At 37.4% G+C, this 24,378-nt stretch overlaps 1 long non-coding RNA gene across 1 annotated transcript in view; it reads left to right on the top strand.

Moving 5' to 3' along the window:
- Positions 1-15,797, top strand: part of LOC137643690 (uncharacterized) — a 33,109-nt gene extending 17,312 nt beyond the window's left edge. Inside the window, exon 2 of the long non-coding RNA XR_011045050.1 lies at positions 15,606-15,797. This is a non-coding gene — a long non-coding RNA (uncharacterized lncRNA). The remainder of the gene's footprint in view (positions 1-15,605) is intronic.
- The last annotated feature ends 8,581 nt before the right edge of the window (positions 15,798-24,378 follow it).

Below are 24,378 nucleotides of genomic sequence, written 5' to 3' on the forward strand. Positions count from 1 at the left end.
CGCCCCCCCCCCCCCCTGCGACCCCCCCTTAAGGCCACAGTGATTTTCAGGGCACCACCGAACCTAAGACACCCACCTAACCTAGCCTAGGGGCCCTGTACCCCTACCTAGGCCTACCGGGGGGTGACCCCCCCCTTACGGCCACTACCTAACACATCCATCAAACCAATTCCAAAGTGATGGTACTGCTGTATACATCGTTATAGTATCACCATTATAATATACTCCATAAATTAATGAAGCTTACCTTAAACTGTTGGTTGGTAAAGATGTGCTGCTGCTTTGAGGAAAACGTGAAGCTGTTGCGATGGTTCACTGACATGCAACTTGAAGTAGGAAGTGGCCAGGTACCTGACGAAGTGTTTTTTCCTCCTACCATATTTCGGCACTAAATTCTTCACGTCCCGCCACTTCCTCACCACAGTATTGGTATGAGCCTGTGTCTGGGGATCAATGAAGTGAAGGCTGTGGTTAACAGTCAAATGCTTAAAACCTTCCTCTGCCAGACAGTTATAAGCTCGCCAACAGTCAGAAATTATGCTTGTGCCTGGCTCGATCCTCTCCTTAATCAGCGAGAGCAGGGTGTCACGATCCCGGGTTTCCACGGGGACCAGAAAAAAACACTCTTGATTCGCAGCAAATACCACCAAATACCCACTGGCCGTTTATTACTCTGCCAATGTTATATTTCCGTTTGCTGAATTTTGACACTTCAATTTCCACTGTACAATTGTTGCCGCCAATTTTCTTGCTGCGCCGAAATACCCAATTAATTACAACTTCCCTGCAAAATGAAGACCAATCGCATACAGTACCTTTATTTAATTTTAATTCAGAAATGGCCACTTCATAGCAAAACCAGTTTTGAACCCACAAAACTATAAATTTTAAATTAGTTTCAATGTCCAGTTTTCCTTTTGAAAACCATGTACCCACAAACAAAGACACTTTATAAGAACAACGCTTACGTCTACGTCCTTTCATAATGTAAGATTTATCACACCTAAAACTATGTTTCTTGTAATCAACCCTACACACTTCGTGACAATGTGGACAATTTTTATTTTGTAAAATTAAATTGTCTCTGGCACAAATCCACAAGTTTTTCGATATTCCCCGAATAGGCTAAAACAAATTCACCGTAACTTAAGAAACAGTCAGCACAAGAAACTGGAATTTCAATTTCTTGTGCAATATCAGATGACGTGCTTGCTACGGCCTCCATGTCTAAGAACGAAATAAAATGGCTGGGTAAGATGATGTATTGTCGCACTGTGATGGGTAAGAAAATGTATTGTCACACTGTGATGGGTAAGAAAATGTATTGTCGCACTGTGATTGGCCAAACGTGAAGACGTCATAGTGAACTAGTTTTTCTGCGGGTTATAGTAGTTACAGGGCTCATTTGAGCTAAAAACAAGACACATTCAACAATATAACAGACTTAGAAAAAATCTGGGAGGAAAACAAGAGTAGCGTGAGTTTGATTGTCGATATTTCGACTATTAGTGAATTTCACTAAATTATCTCACTCGTATACCACTATTTACATACATTCCTACACATTCTAGTAAAAATAAATTGAATATCAGTGATATCTTCATGCGGCCCTCTCCTAGACATTAACCGAGGAGCATCACCAAGAACACCATCTCTGCATGGATTCGCAGGGTCACTAACCTGGCACTGAATCCAGACCCTCCTCCGTCACGTTGCCCCAGAGCACATGATGTCAGGGGCGTAGCTACGTCCCTGGCCTTCAAAAGAAATTTTTCAGTGACAGGTTCTTCAAGCTGGGGTGTGGAAACGGCAAACCACGTTTACATCCCACTACCTGCAAGACGTGACCCACAGGAGACTCGATACGTTCTCTATCGGTCCTGTGGTGGCTGCACAACAGCTGGTTTAAAACCTCAAGCTCCTTATTGGACAAGTAGCAGAAGGTTGATGGCGTTGTTACCCGGTTTTAGTCTGCATGAATGAAAAGGTTTGACTGGCCCTTATTCTTTTCTTCATCATCCCCTCTCTTGGGGAAAGCAGCAGCCTGGGCGCTCTGCATAGCTGACCTCAAACCACTGCAGGTAAACCATGCTCCCTTGTGTTCCTAGTATTAATATTAATACAGTTACGTCTCCATACCCTGACGAGGTGGTAATGGGAAAGTCCTAGTCTACAAGTTTCCATCTACAGAACTTCAGAACAACTTTCTAGGATGAGTCACACTTCTTCACACCTTCACATACAGCTTGCGTAGGCCGCAGACCTTGCGTAGCAAGGTTTTAGCGAGGTGCAGGGACTCCTTATTTCTTGGGTGCTTACACACACTAATAAGGAGTCCCCGGGCAAAGCCAAAAGCCAGACTGGCTGGGATGTCCACCCTTCCTAATGTGGGTGAGTCACCCCTATCAAATAGCGTGGTTTGTATTCCAGTTATGGAACGAATGACAAATTCGTAGATAATTTGTATTTTTCCTAACTATACAGACCTTAGCTATTTAAGCAAACTTGCCCGCCAGCCCTATCCCCTTTGAAGTCCTACCTCCAAGCAAAGTGAGCTCAAGCACAGGTGTGTGAGGGGGGGGGGGGGGTGTTAGCAAGCTACCCTCCCCTACCCCCCCCCCCCAACTAGCTGTGTGGGTAGTAAACCCTCGTTAAAAATGAATGGCTCGTCACTTCAGCTATGCCGAAAGTAATACCCCCTATTAAATAGCTAAGGTTTGTATATTTAGGAAATATATAAATTATCTACGAATTTGTCATCTTGAGTTTATTATTAATTTATGATCCTTACTATTGCTGAAAATCACTTGTTTTTTTTGGTGTTGCCCCCTTCTAAAACTCCAGTTTCCTACTGGTATTCGGTGTTGCCAAACCCGCGGTTTACCCGTCCAATCGGGGTACTTTCGAACACCTTGTCGCGGTTTATAAAAGGGTACTGTTACTTTCCTGAAATTGTACTACTCTGGAGGAAATAAAATGCGGTCAATAAATTGTTTAAATGGTCTTTACAAATGCAATTTCTTTTATAATAATTTCAAAGTGGAAATGTAGATCGATTATTCTATTTCAAATTTCTATAGTTCATAGACAGTTTAAACCATAATGAGCAAACTAAGGGCTAAAAACTTTTTCATTCTTTCACGAGTTACTGGTTTCCAGCTTCTATATTTGCTTCGTGGATGTTCTCTAATCCACACTTCCTTACTAGGTAAAAATCTGTTGGCATATATGTTAGTCTCACGAACAAGAATATCTATATCATCATCAGTTATAACTAAAGAAAAGTATTCAATAGGCTTTGAATTACGGTTAGGAATCCCAAAAGGACCTACATTTCTTTGGGTAAAAACAAAATCATTCCCACAGTCAATACCTTCAGGCTGTTAAATACGTGCCCAGGGTGAAGCAACAGGTTCAATGTCAAGATTGTCGTCATAAGCTATGATTAAAGCACTACAATCTAGTTCATTTTATGATCATGTTGAATGAACAACAAATCTCTATTTCTTCTTATTTTGCTCATTTTAATTTTGTTAAATGTCATTCAACTAGTATTTACTTTTTGCAAAAAATATACAGCTTTATTTTCTGTGTTTTTGAATACAAATTATATAAATTTTTCGTTATACTCTTCTATAAAAGCTTAGTTGATTGATTTTGATCCCCGCCCCCCCAAAATTTATTTCTATAGAATATCATATCAATAGTTGTTAGTACCAATTTAATGATGGCCAAGTTACTATAATTGGGCTACTTTTGAAGCAACTGTCACGATTTTTTAGGCTTTGCACCGCGGTTTGGATGTCAAGTTATTTGGCGACCCTGCTGGTATCCCCCAAAACTGTTATTGTGAGGGGGAGGGGGGATTAGGACAACTCATTTACAAGTGGTTTGCCCCAATATTCGAGGTCAGAAACAGATAAGACACAAAACAAGAAGTAGAGAACATTTGGTTCATTTATTTGTCTAGAAAATAAAGTATCATATTTACCAAAGAACAATTGTATCAATCTTTTTGCTGCTTTAGAAGTCAGGGCTGAATAATTGTGCCTATGCTATTGTCATATTTGTTTAGAACTTTTTAATATCTGACACATATACTGGCATTTTGAACCAAATGAAACCTCCAACATTTTTATGTTACAGGTCGCAAAGTTTTATGTAGCAGGTCTCAAAGTTTTATGTAACAACCATTTCAAGGAGCCTATGGAGGTACTTGATGGCTGATGTGTATATTGAAAGTGCTTGTGGGTAAAAATATATAATAAGGTCTTCTTCATTTTCTTACTGGCTGCCACATGTGTAATAACTGCTTTAGGGGCATAAAATCTATTTATACTGGCATTTAAATAAGGTAAATATGATATACATCACATTCACCTGTGTGCGCTCACCTTTTAATGCATTCATCTTTCTCACATTTTCTGGAGGGCCAATTGCCCCCACACTCCTGATCACATGCACCCATCGCCCACTCATACTCTCCTTCACACTGGCTCCCATCCATTGTTATGCAATTTCCAGTACGCAAACGATCTCTTTTAGATGTACCTTTTTGCTCTCGCTAACTGAGACACTCTCCCTAGGACACATGCTCCTGTTTGTCAAAGTGCATTCCCTGTGCCATGTCCTCTTCTATTACATTGTGCTCTAGGAAAATTGAGCAATCGGCGCACTTCCCAGTTGGACACTCACACTGACTACCTGTCCTCTATCATAGGAACAAGTGTGCACACCACTGTTAGGAGTAAGGGCCTTGCCCTTCTCCTCTTTTACTGCACGAGTACCATCTACCCTTTAAGTGAGTGAGGGAAAAGATTCATACTGTACCAATCAGAACAGACATCGGTACACCATTTGTCAACCAGTTAATCAAATACCTAATACTGTGAATGATACTGCTACATTTGAAGAGTAAGACAACGTCTGAATAGGTCTTGTCAACATACCTACGTGTCTTACAATCCTAAAGTACATGAAGGGGTTACATTCAGAGGTCATACCCTGAAGTACATGAAGGGGTTACATTCAGAGGTCATACCCTAAAGTACATGAAGGGGTTACATTCAGAGGTCATACCCAATGCTAAGTAATCTGTACCAAGAGCGTACTCAGTGCTGAGCGGTGTGGGATAAAAGCGATTACAGACCTGTTGGTTATACTACCTCATACAAGATAGAGCTCTCATTTTCTCAATGGGGAAAAGGCCCCTATCCAACCCTTAGAGTTATGTCTTTAGACTGAAGGGCTCATCGTGGGAATTTTCTATACTCATGAAAGGCTTCGAGTAGTCTTGCTCACCAAAAGAACTCTGGCAACCTGCTTGGGATATAACCAGCCCCTTGGTCTAAATGGCACGTTATGAACCATTATGACGCTTGTCGAGTTAGGACTTCACTTAGAAGACCATTTTTCTCTTGGGATTAGTGTCAACAGAGAGTATGCATACTTCACAGAATTTCCAAGGTTGTGAGTTATTCCAAGAGATGGAGTAAGGTCTATTTCGCCTGTTCAGTGTTCATAACAAAAACCTAGAATCCTGCCATTGACGACAGATTTGAGTCTTTCTCCATCTCCTTCCTTAAGGTAGCAACCAACTGTCTGGATTATTTGCCTATTTGTCTTGTGATTGTGCTTAGACACAATTTGAGAAAACCCAATCCTTCAGGCTACATTTTCAAAGTTTTCATTAGTGATGGCAACGACTGAAAAGAAGAATTCTAGGAATACCATTTCCTTCTGGTTTTGTGAAACCATCAAGAAGGCATATCCCCAAGCAGCAGATGACCCAGAAGATTCAGTTCCAGCACGTTTTCATGAAGTTGAAGGAATTGGTATGCTAGCCTTTAAGAAGAAAGAACCTGTCAGTGGCATAAGTACTAAAGGCTGAAGTCTGGAAGTAGTAAACGACCTTTACAGGCCACTATTTGGGGTAGTATACTCACAAGTCTTTAGACACAGTTTTACTTGAACATGTGATAGCTGATCAGCAGGTTGTGTAGTGTATTGTGTCACTGGCATTTTTCACTCCTCCTTTCCCTCTCTTGGAGTGCAGCGGTTGTGGCATTATTTACTGGATCTAATGTTTGACGCATGCAAGTTTTCATACCGAGCTCTGTTCTTTAAAAATGTTATAGAAACTCTTTTATCTAGTCCATCCTCTTCACGAAGGGAGGATGCTTTTTATATAAAAAAAAAAAAAAAAAAAAACTTTCTTTATAAAGACCCCGCATAGCTACATTATAACGGCATCTCCTTACGAGGTTATAAGTTCTCCGTTAACCCTCTATCCAAGGACAGTAGCCTAATCTAACCTTTTAGAATCCATTTCTTGAAAAATGGAACGTAGTAAGAGTCATAATTTCCGCACTTCTTAAGGTCAATGCGTCTTGAAATCTCACGATTTTAAACTAACCAGTAGGAGTATAAAATGTTTCTTCCTCCTAATGGTGAGTTCTACCCAGAATGAAGGTTTATTCGTGTAGGAAAAATTCACAGATTTTAAAAATTTGTATTGTTCTTAGCTATACAAACCAGTCCTCAAAGTTCCACTTCAAGCCTCAACCACCCTGCATGCCTTAGGTGAAGGTTAAATTGGCTTCTTTGTGTTCTGGCGAGGGGGTGGGGGAGCTTCCCTGCCATTCCCATTAACTACCACCTTCTCTTTATGAATTTTAACAGCAAATTTCCTACCAAAATGAAATCATACTCCTATTGAAGGACTTAAGTCTTTATTGTTAAACAAAATATGAAGGACTTGCTACAAAGTTAATTTTACTGGAACATAGAAAGGCGACTGAAATAGGTTTTTAGTTAGGGTGTGCCTACTTGACCAGGGAGTGTCTAACATGCCAATCTAGTTACCAGATAATGAGCAGCAATGATGTTAGAAACTTGAAAACTAAAATCAAGGGTATCATTCTACCAACAAACAAATGCTACAAGGTCTAGCTTGGACCTATGGTCTCCTCATTCATTAACAAACCAAAGACGAAAATCAATGTCTACATGTTAGTACTAAACTCAGTCGTATTTTGTGCCCAGGAGTTTATCTTATAGTTTTCAGGCCAGTTAAGTATAGTATCATAGCCATGGTTAACATCTCTGTAGGAGAGTAGTGCCATCAGTCTACCTCACGTTGGCTATTCTAGGCGTTACTTAAGGGTCTTTGCTGTGTTCTCTTTGCCCCTATCTGTGCTTGCTGCAAATCCTACCTTACCTCCATTATCACTTCTTTCCTTCAAGCATCTTGTGAATAACAAGAAATTCGAGCAATCATTATATATAAATTTCAGAGGGAAAAGCTAGTGACATCATTAACGATAAATAAGGGATTTTGACGAAGGAAAAATCTATTTCTGGGGAGAGACCTGTGACGCCCGGCGAAAAAGTCCTTCTTTGTACTTTTTCTGATATAAATCTTCCAAATATACCAGAGAAAATTAAAAGCATGGAATGCAGAGGTTACAACCCTCGCGCGAGCACCTTGTTGGTGTCGTATATCTAACAAGGGCGTTTGTAAAACACTATTCACAGGCTGTCTTCCATTTAGATAATCCCTTCATCAAAGGGGGAGGGCCGTGACAGGCCCTAGAGAATACAGTTGGGTTACCCTACCGACACCCACCACTCGCGCTCACTAGGTCATCCTTCTGCAAGAACATATGGCTTGGCAAGGAAAGGGTGGGTCCGTACAAAAATCATCGGGAAGGGTTTCGCCGGGCGTCACAGGTCTCTCCCCAGAAATAGATTTTTCCTTCGTCAAAATCCCTTTTCTGGGTCGAACCTGTGACGGCCGGCGAAAAAATACCAGAGAATGCCTTCCAAGCCCCATAAATTAATAACATAATGAGGAGAATACAATCACCATGTACGACAATACTATGATATAATAAAGTAATCGTCCAATTACCAACCAGCCAAATGACATAGGGAACGTAAGGTTAAATAATAATGACGACAAGGAACCAACTGAGTGTCGAATCGCAAAAGGCATCAAACCTTACATGTCTAAGTATATCTAAACATTAAAGGAACGGTAACTACAATAACAGTTAAACCATAGGAATTAAACATGGCAAATATCATAGGGCTAACGAACTACCAAGGAGAGCGGCGACGTGGTGTGAGTGGCGGGTAGGAGGGAGAAGAGAAGAGATGGAAGAAAGGAAGAAGAGGAGATTAATGGGGAGAGATAAGGCTCCCCTCTGCCATCGTTGGGTATTTAAGGGCCTGTAAGATCTTTAGATATTGGCGTTTGACAACCATAGGGGATTTCCAACCCGTATATTTTTTAAAATCACCAAAGTCCCTGTTCTGGAAATCATTGTTGGAGGCATCTGTCCGTATATCATGAGCCTGGGGAAATGATTCCGGATTAGTATGTTTAATGAAGTAGAGGATTTGTTGCCTGATACCGTGAATGGAAATAGTACCTCCTTGTTCCCTGATAACCAAGGAGCCAGACGAGCGGGTGGCAGTTCTAGCTAAAAAGGGGCTTGAGAGTGTGACTGTACACGGAGAAAAATCCTGGGGATGAATAATCTTCCGAGAGGAGCACCTATTTTGCGGATCCTCATTTTTTAGCTAGGGAAGCTTTGTCTGGAAAGGAGTACTTCGGCTGAAGGGAGGAAATCTATGTTTTCCGGGTTTCATGAGAGCTGCTAGTTCTGATGTTCCATCACCTGAAGCTATAGCCGTTAGAAATAAAGTCTTCCTAAGAAGAGTGATATAAGAGCAGGATTCATTGTCCGTGTCCATCGCAAGTTTGAGAACACCGTTCAGAGACCAAGAGTCCTTTTGTGGCCGAACCGAAGGTAGAAGCCTAGCACATGTTTTTGGGGTTGATGAGAAATAGGAATCAGCTAGGTTAATGTTGAACCCAACAAGGTAGATCTTCTTCAAAGCTGACTTGATGGTGGTTAAAGTGCTAACTGTTAGGCCTTTGTCAAATAGGAACCTCAAGAAAGAGATGGCTAAATGCGGGGACATACGAGTATGGTCTGCACTCTTACGGGACCTACTAGTTGTTAACGGCCGAATCATATTGGCGAATTGTCGAGTCCCTTTTTGTCCCATTCGATGAAGAGATCGTTTCCGGTTCAATGTTCGCATCTCTACGAGCTGCCAACTTCCTGTAGTCCACAAAGTTAGAGTTTTGGCTATCCTTGAGTAATCTGACACAGTGAGTTTGGATACTCGGGTCAGTTTGAGGAACGGGATCCGGATGGGACTGAGTTTCAACTCGAGGAGGAGAGGAAACCAACTGTTCTTGGCCAGTGAGGTGGTACTAAAGCCACTGCGCCCGGGAAGGAGCGTAGTTTGTGTAAAAGTTTTTAGAAGATTCCCTGGGGGAGATAGGGAAATCTTCTAATGGTTCCAATCCCGGGGTAATGCGTCCATGGCATAAGCCCGAGGGTCCAGGGTTGGGGTCACATAACAAGGAAGTTAGTGATTCATCTGAGTTGCGAATAGATCTACCTGGAGGCCTGGAACGAGCCTGAGTATCCACCGGAATGAAATTATGTCTAGAGACCATTCTGACTCCAGTGGATCCGTCCTGGATAGTGAGTCCGCTCTCACATTCTGGCCTCCCGCTAGGTGAGGTGCTGACAGGAACCAGTTCTCTTCTGTTGCCCAGGCGAAGAAAGTGACCAGGATCTGATTCAGGTTGGGTGACTTGGATCCTCCCCTGTTGACGTAGTGTACTGCGTCTGTGCTGTCTGACACTACTCTGATGTGGGTCGACCTCGGAGGAGAGTCTCTCTTCAGGGTCAAGAACACTGCCATGGCTTTGAGAACAATGATATGGGACTGTTTCATGGAGAGTGACCAAGAACCTGAAACATCTGATGTTCGGAGTAATCCCCCCCCATCCACTTAGAGACGCGGCTGTATGGAATGTCACTTGTGGAGGTGGGAATTGTAGAGGAACCGATTTGGAGAGGTCCTTCGGTTCGGACCATGGGTGTAGTCACATTTTCAAGACAGAGGGGATCTTCGAGACCATGTCTCTTATAGGTACTGTAGCTCTCTTTCTCCAAACTCGATTGATGTCTTTGAGTTTGGCTTTTATTAGATCTGTTACTGAAGTGAATTGGAAAAGTCCGAGGATACTTTCTAAGGCTCTTCGGACACCTGTTTGTGTTTGAGAAAATTTTTTTTTTTTTTTTTTTTTTTTGATCTTGGAAACTATTCCTCTTACCTTTTGGAAGGGAGAGACAACGTGTGCTTCGAAAGGTCCCACTGAATGGCTAACCATTCTAAGCGGACTGATGGTTGCAGGCGAGATTTTTTGGAGATTGACCCGAAATCACAGGTTGTCGAGAAATTGGAATAATTCCTTCGTAGCTCTGTTGCCTTCTATGACCGGCCGGGCCCAAATGAGCCAACCGGCCAGATAAGCAATGATCTGTATCTCTTGGTTCCTGAGTTGTTCTAACACTCTCTCTCCTAGTTTTGTGAATATCCTGGGATCAATGTTGAGGCCAGAGGGCATGTCTTGAACACAAAGGCTTTCCTGCTTAGGCGGAAACCCAGATAAGAAGAGAAGTTTCGAGCTAAAGGCGCAAGATAATAGTCGTCGGTAAGATCGACAGAGGTGGTGACGGTCCTACGGGGAAGTAAGGTCCGTACCTGAGAGATAGTCAACATCCGGAACTTGTCGCAGAGAATGTAAGAGTTTAGCTTGACAAGTCCAGGTCCACTCTCAATGCCGCCAAGCCTTTCTTCGGAATTGTGAACAGGTGGCTTTGGAACTTCAGTGATCGATCCCGTTTGATTGCTTCTTCTTGAGTAACCCTGTGGTGTACTCTTCCAGGATGGGAGTGGATTTCTGGGAGAAGGTCACTGGTGGAGGAGGAGGACCTTGTGACCATTTTCACCTCAAACCTTTAGAGATTATGCTATGAGCCCACAGACCGAAGGTCCAATGGTCTCGAAAGTGGTAAAGTCTACCCCCTACCGGGACCACCGCGTTGTGAGGGGGTGAATCTAGGTACTTTCCTTCTCCGAGCCCCCTTTTTTCTAGGTCCGTCTCGATGGCGAGACTGTCTTCTACTCCTGTAGCTTCCTCTCTGGTGTCCACGAGAGGAGCCTGAGGGTTCGGATCTGGGGCTGTATGCAGGTAAAACATCCCAACGGGGTTGGGCTGTGTACCTGGGGAATCAGTGAGGTAGACCACCTGATGAGGGGGATTTGGATGCATAGACGTCGAATCGGAGGGAGGCTGTGATGACGAGTGGGTAACCGACTATCGATTCCTGTCTGATAGAGGCCTCAGACAGAACGTATTTCCCACAACTAACCCGATCAGACCATCAAACGTGTAGGTCGAATTGGAAGGGCAGATCTTGGAATTATCGTAACCCCCAGACTGACAACATCCTGGTCCAGACAGATCGGGCCTGCCCTTTAGGAAATAATACTGTTACCTTCGGTACCTTGTCTAACCTAACCAAGGCAATCTCTTTCAATCGAATGAATCCGTTGAACGGGAATTCTAGTACCTGGGAGTAAATTCTAGGTCCCCCAGAGGGAGGATGTCTATGCCATCCAGATTTATGGTACCATCTATATATGGAACATGTAAGGCAAATCTCTATGCGTTGTTTTTATCGAAGGAGGTTACTTCGATATGCCTGGGGCTGTAGGGGGAAACTTCTGAGTTCCTGAACGGATCTGACTCACTACCATACTTTTGAGCTCCGTCATAGCCCCTTGGTTTTCCCTAGAATGTGTTGCTTTTAGCAGTCACGGTTTACGCAGGGTAACATGAACATCAGGATCCATTAAGGGTCCTAGGTCGGTGACGTAGGTAATTGCAAAGCTGAAGGCTCAAAATTCATCCCCACCTACCTGCCCGTCCATGGGGTCGTCGTCCAACCTTAGAGAGGACACTCTGAGGAGATAGGGACCTCTAGATGGAGCATTTCTTCCCAACCTTGATAACCAAGGGCGGAGAGCCTCTCTTGCAGGCCAGAGAGATTCATCATCATCCTGACGGGAACCATGTAGGCGAACCTTCTGTAAAAGAAAGGGGACATAAGTCTGGATGTTCCTTGAACTTTGGTTAGTGATCCTATTCACAGGCTGGGATCAACTGTACAACTCATAAAAATCATTTTTAAAGAAAAATCATTTAATGTACTATCTTTTGGGGTATAGTTCGACACTTGTATTCATGAAATGTGACACTGTTGGCGCATCCGCCACAGGTTGGCCACCCCTGACTCAGACGTTCAGAACCGGGTCTAACATTATTTACTGGCTATTAGTATTCTATTGATTCATCTGTTCACTGACCAGAGTTTCAAGGAACAGTAGATAGCCTCTCATGGCATGGTTAGTCTCGACCCGGCCCTTCATTAGAAGGGGCCAACGTTTGGTTCCCAGTACTGAGTGGAAACTTATTTCTATTTGAACACTATGTTGTATGGATATTTATTCATATTTAGGCATAGTTAGAATTGAATATGTATAAATATAGGCATAATCAATTTATTTCTATTTGAACACGATGTTGTATGGATATTTATTCATATTTAGGTATAGTTAGAATTGAATATGCACAAATATAGGCACAATCAATTTATTTCTATTTGAACACTATGTTGTATGGATATTTATTCATATTTAGGCATAGTTAGAATTGAAAATGCATAAATATAGGCATAATCAATTTATTTCTATTTGAACACGATGTTGTATGAATATTTATTCATATTTAGGTATAGTTAGAATTGAATATGCACAAATATAGGCACAATCAATTTATTTCTATTTGAACACTATGTTGTATGGATATTTATTCATATTTAGGCATAGTTAGAATTGAAAATGCATAAATATAGGCATAATCAATTTATTTCTATTTGAACACGATGTTGTATGGATATTTATCCATATTTATACATAGTTAGAATTAAATATATGCATAAATATAGGCATAGTTATGTTCATATATTTTTATTTGGACTTTCAAGAATAACTAATGAATATTACCAACGCAAATTCAAAGTGTCATTAAAGTAAGTACAGTTTACTTTGTATTCATGTTAAATCCTTTCCTTTACAGCAAAACAAGAGATTGGCCACCCGTGGTCTGAGTGAGCTCTGTCTGTAACGGAGCTCCGGTAACAATCCCCGGTACAAAGGTCCGTCATAGTGACAACGTGAACACCAGAGGAAAACTAATATTAACCTCAATGCTGATCGCCTGTACGATATCCGGTTAAGCCGGAGATTCGATGAAAAGGATCGTAATAACGATATTGTGATTATTTATGAAAAAGGGGTTCATACCCTGATTCTGATCGTCTGATTGATCTCTGTTTGTAACGGAGAACTAGTGACAAAGGTCCGTCATCGTGAAAACGTGATCCTCAGCGGTACGATAACATTCTCTAATACTGAATGTTTGTGCTATCTCCAGTGAAGCCGGAGATTCGATGAAAAAGGGACCGTAATAATGAAACTGTTTAGTCTTCATCGGTATCACATTGTTAACTCCGGTTCTGGCCGTCTGCTTGATCTCTGTTTGTACCGGAGATCCGGTAGCAAAGGCCCATCACCGTGATATCGTGACCGTTCCCGGTACGATAACATTAACCTCAATGAATGATTGTGTTATCTCCCGTGAAGCCGGCCGTAACGGTGTAATTATGATCAAACATGACAAAGGTTCGTGTGTAAAAGGCTTCAGCCGGAGTCCGAGTGCCGGATTACACCGTTGCACTCCAAAATCTGCTCCTGAACGTTAACTAGTTCTCACCCAATGAGTATCCATATAACGGAGCATAACTCAAGGCGGAGCTAAGCATAACTTCGGAGCTAAGGGTGTCGGTATAAAACGACCCCAATTAATGACTCATACACTAACGTACCTATTAATAGTGTTAGCTATATTAACAGTAACCACATCAATAAAAACGTTTATAATATTAAACGTACTATCTTCAACTCTGATACTAAGAGGAGGCTTGAATAACTCGTGATCGTAAAAAAACGGAGAACGGGAAATTCACCTCTCTTACTCGAGCTAACAAAGAAAACGAGAGAAGGAATAACTCATATCTGTAGAACAGGGAACGAGCAGTCTCTGTTTTCGCTCTCAAGGTTACATAATAAAAAACTAACATCACACAATAAAACAAGAACATTAATAAAATTGATTGCTTTTCTTAGTAATAACCAAGAACGAAGAATAACGTAACAAAAAAACAAGGATATAGTCTAAATCGAAGCCTCTGAGGCGAGAACAAACTAACAGACTAAATCGCTAAACTTTAATTCGCTATTCTTTAAATCGCTATTCTTCGTAGGTCCAAATTGGACTTGCAAGCAAATAAATACCATAGTAAAAATTAATGATAACACTAAAAGGCCATAAAACGTAAGTGATATAACCAAGATGACAGAGTACCAGATGGGCAAAATTAACTAGAATATTTACCGAAGCGAACATAACCCAAAATGGCTGCCGATACCTCGGCAAGACAATCGCTTCCAAAACTAAAAACCACCATATTGGAAACAGAACAAATGCCCGGTACTGTCAAAAGCTGCCAAAACAAACTATGGTACTTAACATTGGTAAGGGTGAAGTATCAACGTCAGTCATGTTGAATTAACGACAATCACTTCGAAAAACACTGGGCAAAACACTTATCAACTTTGCTGGCTAGTCCAAAACAGAAGGATGACCTAGTGAGCGCGAGTGGTGGGTGTCGGTAGGGTAACCCAACTGTATTCTCTAGGGCCTGTCACGGCCCTCCCCCTTTGATGAAGGGATTATCTAAATGGAAGACAGCCTGTGAATAGTGTTTTACAAACGCCCTTGTTAGATATACGACACCAACAAGGTGCTCGCGCGAGGGTTGTAACCTCTGCATTCCATGCTTTTAATTTTCTCTGGTATATTTGGAAGATTTATATCAGAAAAAGTACAAAGAAGGACTTTTTCGCCGGCCGTCACAGGTTCGACCCAGAAATATGATTTTTAATTTCAATTTTCATCAATTCTTGGTAATGTTTACAGTTATAAAATAGGAATAAAAAGTAATGCATAAGTTTTTTTTTTTTTTTTTTTTTTTAGATTGTACAAAAGGTGACTAGATTTTACAAAATACCCCCTGTTACTTAAATAACTGTGAAAAATTTCCTTAAATACACTTAGAGGATTTTGGAATGCTAATCTACATCAAATGTGCTTATTTTGATACTGAATTCATTAATGTAATATTTTTTTATGGGTTTCACCATTTTTGACTTATATTTACTATACTATATCTTGTGAAATAAGTTAAAGGATAAGGGTGAGCTCTGTTAGTCGATGGATTATCAGAGGCCTGTCATTCAATTATTGTAGTGTAGTATTTCCTTGCTAGGATTTAGGAAGTAATACTCTTCCACTTTTTGATATACTTTCGGTTGTAATATTTGCCATTATAAATGTCATGAACATGTCTAGCTTGTCATTATTTCCACTATTTTATATTCATTACAGTAGACTATTCTATATTCTTTATAGTTTATCACGCAGAATAGTTTATTGAAACTATAGTCTGAAGTATCTGTACATTAAGCATATTTTATTTATTTTTCAGACAAGAATCTTCAAAAGAAAAGGAAATTTACAGCATCCTGATCAAAATTTATACTTCAAATGCTGTACGCCCTAAGTACACTAAAGGGAGACATTCCTAATGACACCAAGATGATCATCGGCTGAAATAATCTGGTGTTTACAACAACAAAAAACCTAGAAAGTTTTATTATTCAAAAGGGAAAACCTAATCGTCTCAACTGAAGCAGCCACTTCATCATCAAACTTTTCTGGAGTATTGAAGTACTCTGAGAAACATCATTACATGGCTAGAAATACCTTGATTTGCTCAATTGACTGGAGTTCTTGAGATTTTAGGGTGTTGTTTTACAATGGTCACTTCATTTACAGTATATCCAATAGGTATCCATAACAATCAATAGCTGAAGATAGAATACTAGTAAAGTTAAACTAAATAAGTAATATGAATTTTCAAAATATTACCAGATTATTTCAAGTTTATCAGTGTCTATTTCTGGGAGTGGTAAATTTAATTATGAAAGCTATTAATTCATATTCAGTCAAGTAGAAAGTATTTTATGAGACCTTAATCTTAGTCAATGAATATACAGCTAATTTTAGTTAGTCTTTAATTCTTTATATCTTTCTGTTAGAAAATACACGTGCTATTTTTTCTATTAAATTCTAAACACCCAAAATTTAACTTAAATACCATGTCTAGATGTTTTTTTCTACTTTCTAATCGACATTCAGATTGTTCTTTAAATGTTTTTGAAAAAGAAAATTTTAACATCGATAACCAATTAAGAGCAACAAATGTAAATGAAGGACTTCTTCCTTAGAAATTTGCCTCTCATGTTTTCAATTTTCATTAACTAGCTATTAAATCAATGTCATTTTCCTCTGGACCTCTTAACATACTAGTACAGTACTTGAAGATTGTATCATTTTTAGAATAGTTTACAGTACAATAGTTTAAAGTACTGTAAACAAGTTATCTAAATGTGTGACCGAAGAGAAATTAGATTAATAATCTTTTTGGCAGTTGATTCAGATTCATTCTACAATCTGTATATTAAATTATATTGATTGCATGTGAATATAACCTTTAAACTAATTATTTTAACTAAGAAAATTATTTCATCTTTGTATACCAATTCATCTCTGTTTTTCGAGACCATCTAATTATTAGCAACTGTCATTAAATTTTCTTCTACACAATTCCAATTTTATAATAGGCCTTTGTTCTCTTAAAAGTTATTAGTAGATATGCTTAAGATAGCTATTAGACAAAAAAGTATGGCTCTCTAATTAGCCTAATCTTGTCAGTGCTGTTCAGTCACTTTTTCCTTATGGGCAGGAAGAATACAGGAGTCTATCATATTCAAGTAATAAACACTTATATAAGTATGTGTATTATAAATATACTAGAGAAGTGAAAATATTTTAGTTAATGATTTTTGCTTGTACAGCATGTTTTAAAATAAGTTTTATTTCCTACTTTGTAACAATGACATACTGTTGTATTTTGCTTAACTGAGTATTCTATATACAGTCCCAGTACTAGAATTATTTTATTTGACATATGTTTCAGTTGAAGGGAGAACCAAATATGCTCTAAAAATTTCACTTTTAATTTACTAGTTAGGTTTACATGTAATAACAACTAATCCATTTATCTTGTGTAACGGTAAGCAAGGAAAGTCATGAATAGAGTAATTATGAATATTTGGGGAAAAAATCATTGCAAATTATTTGATGTCTTAAATATTAATGCTAAGATTTTGAGGGCTAATGTGACTCGCTCACACTCACTCACTCTCTCTCTCTCTCTATAAAAAAAATATGACCATTGTAAAATAAGTTTTAGATTGTTTTTAAAAGAACATTTCTCCAGGGTTTGTTGTCGTAATTTCAAAACTTCATATCAAATGTTAGTTAATTTAGTTAAATTAATAATTTTCCCAAAAATATCAATATTTTTGTTATTCTGGTTATGTATAACATTCCGAATGCTTGTTTGCAGTAAAAGATCCTAATTATATTTCTTTAATCCAGTGAATTGGAATAGTTTTAAAATATTTAACTGACAAAATGATAAAATCTCATGTCTACTGGTTTTAAGCTTTGCATATTCCTAATACAAAAGATGCAATTAATGATAAAATCTCAGCTGGTTTTAGGCTTTTCATATTCTTTATGCAAATGATGCCATTAACTGCTTTTTTTTTAGTCTAAAATCTAATTTAGAGTTTAAACTCCAGTCTATATAGTTAGTAAGTTGTAGTTTGGAGCATTTTACAAATTGAATTTGTATCAAAAGGTTTTATGAAAGGAATAGTACTGATATTTCATTTCAGTTATTGCAGTTTAAAGATAAGGAAACCATCAGTGAAGTAGTTTTAAATCAACATTCACAGAATATTTCTTTAGGTAGATGTTCTAGGAGTGGTTTTATTGTAGAATTTCAAGATTATTCTTGAAAGACTTAACGAAGAAGGTATAACAAATGAATGGCTTAAGATTAATATTTTTCAAACAATGTTCGGACTCGGTTCTTGTTACATACGCTAATCGGGTTGTAAACGATTTAAGACAAAAGGAGGAATAATTAGAGATAAAGAAGCTCAAAGAAAAATAAATTATTGGTTTAAGATAATCTGTAGAATGCTGGCCAGAGTCCTTTTAATGTAGCATTTTGAACGAGTATTTTAAAAGTTAGTGCATTGAAATAATAAACTTTACGGATGTAGAGGTTAATGATATGGTTAAAAATTTCAGTTAAAACAGAAATGTAGATTGTGTCTTATAATTACCAAAAGAGGTTTTACAGGTAGCATTTATCTGCAAATCTAATAATTAACCATGTAAATAGGATGTGAATTTGAAATTATAATTAAGCATATATATCAAGTGCTTAAAACCAGTTTCATTTTATATACAATAAAATACTGTTTTGTCATTTAAAGTTTTATTAGATACAAATAATCATCAAAACTTAATTTAGAAGCAAATGCTTGTATAATTCAAAACTGTACATTGGTTAGGATTATTATTTCAAATATTCTTTTTTGTAAATAATGGTAAACAATCACTTAAAAGGTATGTTACATATAGCAAATTGATGGAGGAGGCAAAGCAGTAGATATTTTCTTAACGTGTAAAGCCCTGTGGGCAAACTGCTACCAGCTTCCTGAATAAGAAGGATTTATTACAATCAAATGACATGCCATATTGAACAGTATAAATGCTAACAAAATATTTCAAGTTACTGGAGTTGAAAATATTTGAAATACTGTGTTGTAATTATTTGGCACTATTTGATGATGTCTATTGCATAAGAACAATTGGCATAGACAAAAATACTTGAATATACAAGAGCTAGTTTTAATTGATAATTTATGGCAAAGTAGCGACATACTGCTGGTAATATTATAATTAAATATATTGAATAAGTAAAGATATATGGTCCATCAATTTGACATCGATAAAATGGGTATTGCTGACAACTTTGGTCTTATTCTAAGTTCACTATAGTAAGAGAGCTGGAAAGAATTCATTCATGATATTGAGTACAAGATATCTGAATATCTAACTAGAGTGCAATTTTACAAATGAGCTAAAGCTTTACGTACTTAAGTCTCATTTCTGTTATGAATGAAAAAGTACTTGTATTCTAATTAGATATTCAAATATCTTTTAACTCACTATCACAAAAGAATTCTTATTCAGCTCTTGACTAATGAACCTAGAATAGGACTAGAGTAATCAGTAATACTAATATTGCTGACATCAAAATGCTGGACCATCTACATGTACATGTATTTAGTTATATTACCAGTGGTGTGTCACTTCTTTTGCTATAAATTATCTTTCAAGACAAGCTTTTGTATATTCAAGTATAAATATTATTATACCAATTATTCTTATGCAATAGTCCTCCTTATTAAATAGTGCCTATTATTTACAACAAAATATTTCAAATGATTTTTAACTATCTTGAAACACTGCTATATTGGCAATTGTGCGGTTTTAGTATACCTTGAAAAGATATTGAAACAAATTGAATTGCTCAGATATTTATACCATAGCAAATGTAAAATTATAAAAATACTGAAATAAAATACATATGAAAGTATTACTTTTTAATTTAGTTTCCCTGGTACATAAAAAAAGAAAACAATGAAAATAAATAAGCAACAACTTTGAATATTTTCCCTCTATCAAACTTGATGCGACAGAGTGTTCTCCCTAAGCGGCCCCCCTGCCCCTTTAAGTACCAGCAAATGCCTTTTTCCCCACGAAAAATGGGCCAAAAAGCCTCATGAAATGGTCCTCTCTCCTAACTAGACACTTGTCCATTTGGACTGTCATTGATCCCCAACAAACGGAACTTGTTCACCCCCCATTAACACTGCGGGTTGAGAGCAGCAGTACAAGTGTGTTTTTAATATATTCTAAGGTCAAGGTGGCCAAACTTGTATTTCATTTTGGACCCAAGTCCACTTCTTAATCCAGCTGGCTGTCAAATAGGGTTTTTATTAGTCATGATGAATAATGACCTATTTCCATTAGTTAATATTCCTCAAAAGCCTCCTATTCAATGTTGAAGCCATTAAATTAACATTTTAGGTACAAAAGTATACATATGTTCTTAAAAGCTTCCAATTAACAATATGGGTAAGGAAAAAAATTCTAAATTCCTTAAAAAACTTTTATTATAAAAGATTGAATGCAAAATGCAAGACAGGTTTCAGTGTAATCAGTTCAATAATATAAAAATACAAACTATGTAATCAATGACAAATATGCATCAGATCCATGAAATCCCATTTTCTGAAAGCTTTAAACATCCTAGATTCAAAGAAAACTTAACGTTTGTCATGCATTAAGCCAAGAAAAGAGCTTAAGTGAGTCACACTTAACATCCACTATGGTGCAGGGAATGACAAAACGTCCTGTTTTCTTTGTTTTTCTGGTGGTGTCCATTTTTTTTTTTTTTTTTTTTTTTTTTTTTGGAACACCTGTTGGTGTATTTGAAGCTCAGCATTTGAGATTACATATTTCATGATTGTGCAAGTAAGTAGTGCTTTCTCTAATAGAAAGGTAAAATTATTAATAAAAAAAAAAAGAGGAGGAAAAGGAAAGCCCACCAAGGCCATCCCCTATCCCACCTAGTAACCAGAAACTTGATGCAAAGTTTTTATGAGGAAGCAATGTCACTAGGCCCTTGAATGCTTTCCTTTTCCTTCTTTTTTTCAAATTTTTTATTGATAATTTTACAAACATTGATATCAGGATTGCAATTGAAAGACTTCAGGAATAGTTTGGAGCTCTCCTGAAGTTAAATGAAATATTTGTCAATATTTATTTATATTTTGGCTACCCCCCCAAAATTGGGGGAAGTGCCTTGGTATATGGATGGATTACTATAAGGCAGATTCCAAAGATTATCGAGTTACGTTAATTTTTTTTTATTGAAACAGGAAATTATTCACTTAGACAATAAAGAAATTAATATTTCTAGAATGAAAAATAAATTAACAATCTAAAAAAACAATAAGATTCATTTTCAGGCCTTTGTGCAATTTCAGAACAATCCATTACTACAGACACCCAAAGCTCACTGAAAAGCAGACAAGATTTACAAATGCCAAGTTGCCTCCCTGTCTCGTCCCATTTAATGCACATGATTGAGTCGGGTAAAAGAGAAGAGACATGCAAGGCTACTGCCCTGACCATCCTTGCTACTTCTCCCAGCAGACAGTCAGATCGGACCGAAGTACGCATTCACCTTACACATGGACACCCAAATCACTTTAGCTGTGTAATAAGTTCTCAAATACAAACCCTACCAAAAGAAATGCTGGAAAGGGAGCTAAACCTGAAACATTTTATAAAGCTAAGACACTAGAAAAATACCAACTTTATGTAAACGGCTTATTTTTACATGCATACAGACAGTGTTATGAAAGATTTTCACTGAATATTTATCTACAGTTTTAGGTAGAAAAGTTTTAATTCAAAGTTCATGTAAACCCTAATAACAAAATTTTGGTCTATAGCCTATCACCCCCCCAAAATATAGAATACTCCTAGAAATATGAGTACAGTGTCTTATATACCTATAGCCTATGATTAACTAAAGTCAACCCCACTAAATACTATCTTCAGCTTATAATTCCTTACTACAGTATACTGTACTATCCTCTACATATAGGCCCTTAATATACTATCATCATCTCATAATTATTTATACTAATTTCCTTACCTCAAAAAACTCTTCCTATACTACTCTCTGTTCATAACCCCTTACTATACTATCACAAACATATATTGCCTGACTAATGTATCCTCAGACAAAAATCAAAGATATTTCTTCCATATTTATTACGTATTTTACGCAAGTCCTGTGTAACTTAATACATCACAAGTTACGGTCAAAATATTTAAGATCAAACTAATTTTAGTAATCAAAATAAATGATTCTGAATTTTTGTCCTTAAAAGACTTTAGATTAACTCAACCTAAAATTAAGTTTAAAAGTTACCAGAATGAGCTCGGACACAAGAGAGAGACGAGATTACGTTCGCCAAGCATTATACAGTATTCTGCTCCTAAATACTATACCTTTTAATGTAAGGTAGTTGGAAAAAAGTACCAATGAAGGGAAATATATCTTTAGATTAAAAATCAACCAATTATCTATGATACCCAGAAGTTTAACAGAATAATAACATTTAATAATGAATTCATTACACGTTTTGAGTCACAATAAAAGACTAGAATCACGCTTTCGAAATATAGAAACGCAGGACCAGGAATTATAGCTTTTATACAAGTTAATTAGTGTTAGGAATATATATATATATACTAATAAAAAGCAATTCATCAAACTTAAATCTTTTTGTATAGAAAGAAAAATATAATGTATCATTTATTTCTTGGTAACTTTACGAAGACTAAAATTTTCCCCTTAGATAGTTTAGCAAATCACAAAATTAATACCTCAAAACTCTAAAAACAATTAAAGAATTTGCTCTTTATAGCATTTTTATACATGAATTCATATAAAAAAAACTAAACTGTTAAGTTAAATACACAATTATCTCAGAAAATCTATTTTATGCAAATACTACATGATCTTTTTTTCTCTAATAGCTGCACAAGATTATAAAGGGGTATTTTGAAAACTTACAAGAGCAGTTTTTTAAAGTATATGCTCTGCTTACTGAAGCTGAGGATTCTACAGTCTTGGAACGTACTTTATTGAAGAAACTCAAGTTTGAAGCTTGTCAATTGGCTGACTGACTGGGTGTTCTACTAGCTATAAGGATAAGAGGATATTTTTCACCTTTTCACATAGTTAAACAAAATTTCCTCATAAGCTACATTACGGAAATTACACTGCAAAACCCACCCTGTTCTACATGAGACACCTACAATCCTAATTCGTACCCATCAATCTAAAAAAATATTTGTAACCAAAATCCTTTCAGTCCGACTTCCTCATGGAAACGCTGGCAAAAAAAAATTGATATCGCTTGTCCAATTTCGAACACGCCCTATTAAAAGGAACTAGGCAAAAGAACGTCCTAACTTCTCCACATGAATTTCACACCATTCATTCAATACTAGCATAACAGCAATCCCTCATTCCTTACAGTGGAATTTTTAACACTTTTATAGCTGAGTCCCAACATTAAATATTTGCAAATTCTCATCACGACATCAAAGATGAATATTTTCTGGGTTTTAATTCTTTTACTATACCGATGTGCAAGGAATAACCATATTTAAAGAGTAAGAGCGGCTCAAAAACAATTAATCTGGTTAACAATAATTTTTTTTTCTTAAATACTCGATAGGGAATCCTGCGATTAGCATTTTTTAAGAGGGAGATTGAATTTAATTTAGGAATATAACCCAGCGCTTGAACTTGTGAGGCCATTCAGCATCCAAACACAAGTGGGGGAAAACATAGATACAATTTGAAGTGAAGTTATAAGATGGCAAGATGGAAGAATGAAGGCAGGAGGAGGTAAAGTTGAAGATTATAAATCTAGTGCAGCTACAATAGGGCCTGAAGGAACGCTTTCAAGACCATTAAAAAAGAGAGAGAGAGAGAGAGAGAGAGAGAGAGAGAGAGAGAGAGAGAGAGAGAGAGAGAGAGAGAGAGAGAGAGAGAGAGAGAGAGAGAGGTACTTCACTGCGCTGAGGAACAAAAATAAGTAACATTAAGGTAGCTATGTCATGCAATATACAATTTCCCATCACCTATTTAGCAGCCTCATTAATCATTTTTAATCTAACCTTATATTTCTCAATTTAATACTCGAACTACTCTAGCCCGAGTGAACTCTGATGACCACTTATAGGCATAAAACTAAACCAAGGGTATCATTGAAAGGTGTGGTCACAGAAATAATTACTTACAAGGTCTGTAGTAGGTTCTTTGTTTTTCCCAAGATTAAAACCTTAAGTGACATTGAAATACATAACATTTAATACTGTATTGCAATATTTTAAATTTTACCCTCTTTTAATATCACAATCTTTAAATTTCTCTCTACAAGTAATGGGTAAGGTTCACTATTACAGTACTTTAATAACTATCCATGTTCTGAGTGTGGAGTATTTTAACCATTATAATTCTAATCAAAGTTAGCACTAGCTTTTAATGGGATAAATTGATACCAGTTATCTAATGAATTTAAAAAAAAAAACTGTCCTAAAGGCCAGACAATTTAACAAATGAATGGAAGCTAAAATGGCTACACAAAAGATATCAGGTATGAACCTGGCACCAATCT

The sequence above is a fragment of the Palaemon carinicauda genome, chromosome 7 (assembly GCF_036898095.1).
Source record: "Palaemon carinicauda isolate YSFRI2023 chromosome 7, ASM3689809v2, whole genome shotgun sequence".
NCBI classification, from domain to species: Eukaryota; Metazoa; Arthropoda; class Malacostraca; order Decapoda; family Palaemonidae; genus Palaemon; species Palaemon carinicauda.